The 9432-nt window shown below is 37.8% G+C and overlaps 2 protein-coding genes across 4 annotated transcripts in view; one reads left to right on the plus strand and one right to left on the minus strand.

The window, feature by feature from the left end:
* The window catches only part of LOC144967006 (organic cation transporter-like protein), a 15471-nt gene extending 9347 nt beyond the window's left edge, over positions 1–6124 (minus strand). The window contains exon 1 of one of the 2 annotated variants that reach the window (XM_078903732.1): positions 5996–6124. The gene's annotated coding sequence lies outside the window, so the exon portion shown is untranslated. Of the gene's footprint in view, positions 1–3544; positions 3570–5995 lie in introns of those variants that run through there. The other variant, XM_078903734.1, reaches the window with a different exon arrangement.
* LOC144967004 (potassium voltage-gated channel subfamily KQT member 1-like) overlaps positions 1–9432 on the plus strand; it is a 150397-nt gene that overhangs the window by 33633 nt on the left and 107332 nt on the right. The window lies entirely within an intron of this gene.

Genomic DNA, 9432 nt, shown 5'->3' on the forward strand with positions numbered 1-9432 from the left:
ATAACGTCTGTATTTTTAAAAGGTCCAATAGAATATTTGGGGACCCCGATAGCTCAGTTGATAGAGCACTCTCTTTATACGCAAAGGGCCAGAGATCGATCCCGGGTGCAGTCGAGTTTTTTTTCTGAATCCCTGTCTACTCAGCAGTGAATGGGTAGCTGGGTTTGTTAGATCTGGCGAAAAGTCACCATCGACCCCACTTATTACTTATTACTTATTACCGCATCCACCCCCTCTTATTATAACTTCACGTCTCTCTCTTACTCTTCAATGCTCGCTGCCCTCTCATGTGTGTGTGTGGTGGGGGGGGGGGGGGGGGGGGGGGGGGGGGGGGGGGGGGGGGTAGGAGTTGCGTGTGTGTATAAACGCCACGAACAACTCGATCAACGCCTTGGGTGATTCCATTATCTCCGTTAATGGGGATAAATTTCAAATTTTATTCACGCTAAATTATCGAAGTAACAATGAAGTACTGTGATCAAATAAAGAAGGCATCACCCCTCTTCTCTAATTAGGTTACAATTTGAAATGAGTGTGACTACTCCGTGTGTTTTACTCCTGTAGACCACGGTTTTCATCGTGTAGCGGTCTTTAACGGTTCAAGAATGAACGATCCCATGGTCCCAAAGGTCAAAACGATCTCTCAAGAATGTTCAATGTCGAAAAGGACCGCCGGTCCTAGGACCGGTCCTTGCGGTTTTCATTTCCCAGGGACCGTAGGACCGTGGTCCTTAAGCTTGCCAAGGACCGCCTCGCACTAATATATATATATATACATATATAATATATATATATCTATATATATATATATATATATATATATATATATATATATATATATATATATATATATATATATATATATATAAATCGCTTGTTGAATTTAACTGCTTTATGGAAGCATTCAATATATTATATACATTTGCGACCACCCGTTTAGAACGGTATTATTTCGGTATCATCTATGCTGAAAATGTCAAAATTACCAAATTACAATAATTTAGCTTCTTCCAGTTTACAAAATGACAGTCATTTTTTAGGATAAGCATAAAAATTCAGAAGGATTTCACACTTAATTATTAACTGGTTAATTGCTGTACTCCGATAAAAAAACAAACAACAACACGTATTTGTGACCCTTCGTCTCAAAACGGTATTAAGTCGGGATGGTTAAGATGCTGAAAATTGAATTTATAGCCAGAAATATCAAACTTGTGTTGAGTTTGTATGTTTTATTGAGGAGAATGGATATCATTTTTAGGGTGCTATTCCCAACAATTTATATTCCTGACCAGTTTAACATTTAATTCGGCTTTTAAGCATATGGTTCGTTCCGACATAATACCGTTTTGAGACGATGGGTCACATTCAAACTTTTAGCCAGAATATTCGTCCTTCAAGATGAGATCGATGTAAATGACCCTCATTTTGACTACAACAACAATTTATATAAATAATTAATTACAACCCTGTCGGATGTCTCAGTGGTCTGTGCGACCGCTCGCCGATCTCTCTCTCTCTCTCTCTCTCTCTCTCTCTCTCTCTCTCTATCTCTCTATCTCTCTCTCTATCTCTCTCTCTCTCTATCTCTCTATCTCTCTCTCTCTATCTCTCTCCCCCTCTCTCTATCTCTCTCTTCTCTCTCTCTCTCTCTCTCTTCTCTCTCTCTCTCTCTCTCTCTCTCTCTCTCTCTCTCTATATATATATATATATATATATATATATATATATATATATATATATATATATATATATATATCGGCCAGGCGGAGGGTGTGACGTTTTATCCTCTGTTTTCATCCGCCACTTCTCCATACCCTCGATTCCCGTTTTTTAGTAAGTACCCCAGTCATATGGAACATGTTACCAACTATTATGTACAACATCACTCTAATTATGAAAAGCAACCGTAAAGATATTAGGCGCTTGGCTAAGAAGCTCATAACTTTGCCATCCGGAAGTATAACGGACCAACACACAACACTGTGTGTATCCATGAACGTTTAAAGTCGGTTAATACAGTTCAGTGAGCATTACTCATAAACGCGGATGGCAAAACACAATAACAAAGACCTGAGTGACGTCATCTTCGAACTATCTATACACGGATTTACCTTGTTCAATGCGCTTACAAGGCTTTGCTAATTGGATTCAATAGTCCGATGTCACGTCGCCCAGCAACGGCGGCCATCGTGGTTCTAAACAAAGAAAATCGGTACTTTTATTCCCTCATGCTGGCTAGAACTTGTCATATGTCTTGAGATCAGAATGTGTAAAATCCAAAACATGATCAGATTTATAATGTTTTTTTTTCCTCTGGACACGCTTTTATGCTCGCCGGAGAAATATTTCATACGGGCGTCCGCCATTGTTCCGATAGTTTAGAGCTAGTGTTACTAAGTTACCATGCGTCATTAGGAAGGAAGTGACGTTACGACTGTTCAAGAGTATTCCATCGAATTAATTAGTCAGTTCACTCAGCCGGACTGAAGAGTTATGTTTATTTACATTTTGTATAAACAAATTGACTTGTTAACATTTCTTCATAATTATCCACTAAAATAAAGTATGCGGATGGCATCACTAAGCCGGTGTGTCATACGGCATAACATTCGCCTGTGGATCCGAAGGTCCTTGGTTCGAGTCATGTACCGAACGGCGCAATGTGGAGTACCTACTTGGAAATTGCTCTTTATTCACATAATCTTTCACCGCTCTAAGGTGTAAAATGAGCATTTAGCCGGCAATGAATTGTCTCTGTCGAAAAAAAAAGAAGGTAAAAGCGACTTAACCCTCTCCATACCAACTACAGGAAAATCGTCAAATTCGTTACGATACAACTAACATTTTTCTTATTCCAATTTCTCTTGTACATCATACTTAAAGAAAATGAACAGTGTGTTGTAGATAGAGCATGTTTTGCTAAAGAAATTATACATCGCAAGAACTTTACTGCTATTGTGTTTGAGTGATAAACAATATATTTTTGTGTTAGTTGGGTGTGAAGTTTTGGGGAAAATCATGAAAATGACTGGTAAGGAGAGAAGAGCGTTATGTCTTATTCGACACGTCCTACTGTTTTCTTGGGACCTTTTTCAATGCACTTTGAGCATATTTGGTGGCTTGTGTTCTATACCACAAAAAAAAAAAAAAAATATTAAAAAATTGATCTTTATATAGAGCAATATCCACTAAATGTGCTCAAAGCACTTTACAAGGGGTCCCTGGCCAACAGCAACATTTAACATATAGGACGGGACATGACGCCTGTTAGGTGATATTACAATTTTTCGGACAAAGACAACGCTGTTAACGACCAAGTACTCATTTTACACTTGAGTACGGTGAGAGAATGTGAGTAAAGAGCCTTTTCCAAGGACTCAACTATGCGCCGAGCCCGAGGCTCGAACCCAGGACCTTCCGATCCGAAAGCGAGTGTCATACCACTAGACCACATAGCCGCACAATTAAGTGCTGGATTGTGAGTCTAATTTAGTTAATGCCTCAGTGAGTGAAACCCTAAAACTCAAACTGAGTAACTTACCCTTAGTCTCAACTTCCGATTTTCTTATCAATACAACAACACAAATTCACATAAATTTATCTTTCCGAAATTAGAATTCTAATAGAAAAACACCAATGAAATTCTACTATCTATAACGACGCATTATCAACACGAATTAGAATTCTAGATAATGAAATACACTTAGATAACACATGTCAATGAATCACGCAGTTGATCACATGAAAGGTAGAAACCTATACACATTCAATGGACCCCGCCATCGCCCCCCCATTGTCCCTGACCCCCCCTACCCCCCCCCCCCCCCCCCCCCCCCCCCCCCCCCCCCCCCCCCCCCCGTCTGTACGCGGACCTCATAGTTGGTAATTCACTAAATCGGAGAACCGGGATAGCAACTAAAGCTCATGACACGTGTAGGCATACTGGCGATTTGTTGTCGATAAAAAGGTCATTACACCTCATTGATAAGTAACATGACATAAAACAGCGTTCATATCGATGCCAACTGCCAACATCTATGTAATTGTAATCTGGTTGTTCAGTCAGTACAGCAGTAATCAGTTAAATTATGGTCCCACCGAAAAAAAAAGAGCTCTTATGACTCACGCTAAGAGGAAAATAGGTTTTGAAATTTTATATATAAAAAAAAATTAAAGGATCATATATATATATATATATATATATATATATATATATATATATATACATATATAAAGGAATTAGGGTTCTATATCACTGCCCCTATTGCTATCATGGTCTTTGTGTTGTTGTGGTATACGGGTTCTTATCTTTGTCCTGGGTGAATAGAGGTACGGGTTGGTGTCCTCAGTACCGCCCCGCGCCCTGGTTGATATGGCAGCCCAGAACAAAAGCTTACACCATTAGATATTCAAAACAAAAACCAAACTGAAAAACTATCTCTTTTGGAAGTATTTAAATTAGATTATGCCAGGAATTATTGCAAAGTGCATACGTGTGTGCGTACGTCGAGTGTGTGTGTATGTATGTATAGATAGTATGCAGATGACGTCACTCAAGCCTTTGTTATTGTTTTTGCCATCCGCGTTTGTGAGTTGTTCTCACTAAACTGTATTAACCTGGCTATAAAAGTTCATGGTTACACAGAGTTTGTGTGTTGGTCCGTTATACTTCCGGATGGCTATGTTGTGAACTCCTTGGCCAAGTGCATTCTATCTATCTGGGTGCGTGTGTGCACTCGTGTATACATTTAGTTAATTGTGTGTGTGTATGTGTGTTTATATATGTTATAAGCATGTATGTATATTTAGTGTACGTGTATACAATGTGTTTATGTGTGTATGATTGTGTGTATTATATATATATATATATATATATAATATATATATAGATATAGATATATATATGTGTGTGTGTGTGTGTGTTTGTGTGTGTGTGTGAGTAATATATTTGTGTACAGAGTGTGTATGGATGTGTGTGTGTGTGAGTGCGTGTGTGTGTGTAATTGGATGCGTGTGAGATTCTGTTCGTATGTCCGAATCTGCAGTTGTAATGTTTTTTACTGATGGTCAATGTGAAGCGCTTCGAAGCTTCGGCATAAGCACTATATAAATGTACATTTATTATTATTATTATTATTATTATTATTATTATTATTATTATTATTATTATTATTATTATTATTATTATATTATTATTATGTAGAGCGTGTTTAGGCAGTCTTTAATGATTTATAAGGAGCCTATACAGATGCATACGGGCTGAAAAATATGGCGGCAAGTCAATTCAGGGCCGTTACAACATGTGGAAGTGAAGGCCGCGAGTTTTATGGGCCCAGCCATAAAATAGAACAGGGTTGTTGAATTTTCGTTCAAGAAGAACCCGTTCCAGTCCAATGTGTTTATATGTGACCCATCGTCTCAAAACGGTATTATGTCGGAACGAACCATATTATGCTTAAAAGCCGAATTAAATGTTAAACTGGTCAGGAATATAAATCCTTGGGAATAGCACCCTTAAAAAATGGTATCCATTCTCATCCATAAAACATACAAACTCAACACAAGTTTGATATTTCTGGCTATAAATTCAATTTTTCAGCATCTTAACCATCCCGACTTAATACCGTTTTGAGACGAAGGGTCACAAATATTATCATAATATCGTATAGTGCGCTCAGTGGCCTCTACCCTGTGATGGGTGAGATGCGCTATATAAGAACTTATTATTCTAATTATCACGATCAATATAATTATTGATACTATCATAACTGTTAATATTATTATTATCATCTTATTATACATATCAATATTGTTATAGCAGCCGAGACCATCTGTCCTCGGACTGCTGACACGAAAGGCATCAATGTGTCCATCATGAATCACAAAATTAAAGTAACAAATCACACACAACATCTCACAGTACCTTGAATTATAACACATTGTAACCATTAATAATTGTGTAGAATAACACATCAGTATCTATTTCACCTACCCCAGTCTGATAACTCTTATAGAGTTGGTGATTCCGAAGTATAGGAATATATTTGTTTTTTGTTCTTGTGTATACAAATATACTTTTCTTCTTTATCATCATAAGCTACTTCTTAGCCCTTCAAGGTTTAGAGACGAAATGAATTGTGAATTATGTTATTGACTTAGGGTTAAGACACAATGGGACCCGTTTTTCTCCATACAACCTGCAATTGACCTCGTGACCTCACGTCACGTGAAGTTTGATGGCGGGAGATCTTGTTTATATCCTCTAACATAAACATTCGCACGATTGGGATTGTCTTGCAACCACACGACCAGCACCCGGCAACCACGCGGCAAGAATTAGTACTGTGTCCATTTTTTCTGCTGGTGCTGAACTGATTGAAGAAGTCCAAAAGTATCCAGGATTATACGACATGACACACTCCAATGGGACCGATCTATATTCATGTTTTCGTCCAACCAGGTCATCAATCACATGATTTGTTGCTGTCCAATGGTTGGATATTTCTTAACAAATGTAAACACGCTGCTTTGTTTATTGATGTTGTAAACATACCCGTGTGTCAAGCTGAACAAAATGACAGATCGTGATGTAAGATATTTCAAAAGCTGTGAATACTTTTCACTATGTGGGTCACTTTGAGCACGCTTTGCAATCAATGTGACCAATGACCTCGAGCACATGGAAAGGGAAGGGAATATAGATCATGTCCATTACTGTCACCGAGTCCAGAGAGGAAAGACCATTGGTGATATCGTCACGGAGAGTGAATAGTATTCACCAGACGATAGGGTAAAAAGTGAACAGTGTTCACTGCAGTCACGGAGTGGGTCAAGTTCATGACAGGAATGCTAAATTAGGAAAGTATTGTCCTACTAGAATGACCCTTAAACCCTCTCCTTACCACCTATTGGAAAATCGTCACATTTGTTACGATGCAACCGTCACTTTTCCAATCCAGATTTCATTTCATTTTGCTGTAGCTACAAAAACTTGTCATTCTGTAATAGAGTTCATATTGTCAAACAATATTATGTATAGAACGTGCTTGTTGCTTTTCTGTTTGAGTAGAACATGTCTGTTTTTGTGTTGGGTGGGTGTGAAGTTTTGGGGAAAATTCAGAAAATGCTGGTAAGGAGAGTGTTATATATATAATATATATATATATATATATATATATATGTGTGTGGTGTGTGTGTGTGTGTGTGTGGATTATGATTGTTTTTTTTTACAAACCTTAACACGCAGTATTTGAGTAACAGCTTAACGTTTTACGTAATGAAATGGAAACAGAACTTTTGAAGTCCGGGATTAAAATCGTCAACAGTTTGATAGGTCACTCACACGTATATTGTTTGAATTCCACAGCCGGGTGCTTACTATCGAAACATGTACCTTTCGATATTCTAGCGCCTTTTTAAAATAATACTGTAATTATCAAATATAACAATGACTTCCATTCGTGTAAGATATAATAATAATAATAATAATAATAATAATAATAATAATAATAATAAATAATATTAATAATAATAAAATAATAATATAATAATAATAATATTAATAATAAATAATAATAATATAATAATAATAATAATAATATAATAATAATATTAATAATAATATAATAATAATAATAATAATAATAATAATAATAATAATATTAATAATAATGATAATAATAATAATAATACTAATAAAAAAATAATAATAATAATAATAATAATAATAAATATAATAATAATAATAATAATAATAATAATATATAATAATAATAATGATGATAATAATTAATAATAATGATAATAATAATAATAAATAATAATAAATAAAAATAATAATAATAAATAATAATAAAAATAATAATAATAACAACACAGCATTTTTATAGCACTTATACCAACGGTTTACATAGAGTCTTGCATAAAGCACACATATTGTAGATAAAAATCCAAACACTTTAACACATCTGCTCACGTTTTATCTACACACGCACATACACACTCACACCACACACACACACACAGACACACATACACACTCACATCACACACACACACACTCACATCACACACACACACACACATACACACTCACATCACACACACACTCACATCACACACACACTCACATCACACACACACTCACATCACACACACACTCACATCACACACACACTCACATCACACACACACTCACACCATACACACACACATACACACTCACATCACACACACACTCACATCACACCCACACTCACACCACACACACACACACATACACACTCACATCACACACACACTAACATCACACACACACTCACATCACACACACACTCACACACACATACACACTCACATCACACACACACTCACATCACACACACACTCACACACACATACACACTCACATCACACACACACTCACATCACACACACACACTCCCATCACACACACACTCACACACACATACACACTCACATCACACACACACTCACATCACACACACACTCACATCACACACACACTCACATCACACACACATCACATCACACACACTCACACCACACAACACACACATACACACTCACATCACACACACACTCACATCACACACACACTCACACCACACACACACTCCACACACAACACACACCACACCACACACCACACACCACACTCACACACACACTCACACACACACACATCACACACACCACACATCACATCACACACCACACACACACTCACACACACACTCACATCACACACACACCACACCCACCAACACACCACACATACACACTCACACACACACACACTCACACACACACCACACTCACACTCACACACACACCACACCACATCACACACACACCACACACACATACACACTCACATCACACCACACACTACACATCACACCACACACACCACTCACACCACACACACACTCACACACAACACACTCACACACACACACACCACACCACACACCACACTCACACACACCACACACTCACACACACAAACACACCACATCACACCACACACCACATCACACACACACACCCACACACACCACACTCACATCACACACACTCACATCACACATACACTCACACCACAACCACACACACACACATACACACTCACATCACACACACACCACATCACACACACACTCACACCCACACATACACTCACATCACACCACACACACACCACACCACACTCACATCCACACACACATTCACATCACACACACTCACACACACACTACACTCACACCAAACAACACACACACCAACAACACTCACACACCACACACATTCACATCACACACACACTCACATCAACACACACACTCACATCCACACACTCCACACACAAACATGCAAATACAAGTACATAAACAAATGGCGGTTTAC

This window comes from Berghia stephanieae, chromosome 3, assembly GCF_034508935.2.
Source record: "Berghia stephanieae isolate SIO BIC M18660-M18661 chromosome 3, UCSD_Bste_1.3, whole genome shotgun sequence".
In the NCBI taxonomy this organism is placed as follows: Eukaryota; Metazoa; Mollusca; class Gastropoda; order Nudibranchia; family Aeolidiidae; genus Berghia; species Berghia stephanieae.